The following is a 1,398-nucleotide window of genomic DNA, read 5'->3' on the forward strand; positions in this document are numbered from 1 at the left end:
TATGTCAGGTTGACAGGTAGATGGGATTGCAACAACGTCTATAATAAATTGAAACTCTGCCTATAATCACACCTCATATGCAGGCAAAAGTATGTTTCAAACCATTTTCCAGCACTATCACAGTTAGAATTAGTCGATCCAACATTAAGGATACGGTTAAAATTAGTCGATCCAGCATTAAGGATGCAACCCATAAAAAAAAACATTTAGAATACTCTTACAGTCAACCAAAGATAAACATACGGAATTTTACTGCTATCAAATCCTCAAATGACAAGGCCCCGTTACCAACCAATCAGAAGTTGGAGAGCACTTCATTGAGACCAAAATCCAATCCAACATGTCAATCAAAATAGACGCATGCATACATATATGAGTGTTATGTAAATATGTATATGTGGGAGTGTGTTCATGAAGAGACGCTGCCATAATTGAGAACAAAAAGAAATACAAGAAGCAGGATAATAATGCAGAGTCCTCCACCAAATAAGTCTACTTTCTACTGATTTTTAACTTCTAAATTTAATAGATCGAAGCTCACGGATCCTGTCACAGATGATAAAACATGTGAACACAGAAAATCAAAGTAGATAACACTACGAAAATTTTAAATAACAAGAAGCCATACTTTGACTTCGAACAAAATCCAGCCTAACCCAATGCATGTACATGTACTTTTCTTTTCAAGGTTTACTGCGTCCCCCCCCCCCCCCCCCCTCTGTCTCTCTCTACCCTCCTAATTTGCCAAACATTTGCCGTTGAATCCCACTTTTCTAAGCACATTTCTGATTTTAAAGACCTTATGTTCGATCAAGTAATCTATCAAAATAGAATAAAATACTTAACTTGCAATTCGATGCATTTGTGGGGATGGTTTCAAATTTCGGTTTTGGAATGCGTTTCGGTCCGAAACCGAAACCGAAACCGAAATTTCGGCCAAAATCCAACAAAACAATTTAAAATAATATTTTATTTAATACACAATTTTTGGGTATGTGTAATTTCGATTTCGGTTTTGACTGAAATCGACCCGAAATTTCGGATTTAGGTCGAAATTTGAAACCATGTTTGTGGGTGGCTAAAAATTGAATAGATTTTATTTTAAAGTCATTTGCATAACATTAAAATTAAATTATAATAAACTAAACAGTCGGGAAATTCACACATTCAATGACCATTGTAAGCATAATTTTTAGTCTAACAGCAATAATTTCATTAATTTATAGTAAAAATTTCAATGTGCCTATTTTACCCCTGATAAGGGGTTTTTGCAAAAGAAGATTCCCACCTCGCCTTATTTGCAAAAGCAGTTTTCTAATTTGACAATTGAAAATAGGGAATTGCTAGGGTCCATCGCAAATGGCATTTCGTGGCTGGTCTATTGCATGTCAGACCGGC

The sequence above is a fragment of the Tasmannia lanceolata genome, unplaced genomic scaffold (assembly GCF_043159265.1).
Source record: "Tasmannia lanceolata isolate RefF3 unplaced genomic scaffold, GAP_Taslan_0.1 ptg000037l, whole genome shotgun sequence".
In the NCBI taxonomy this organism is placed as follows: Eukaryota; Viridiplantae; Streptophyta; class Magnoliopsida; order Canellales; family Winteraceae; genus Tasmannia; species Tasmannia lanceolata.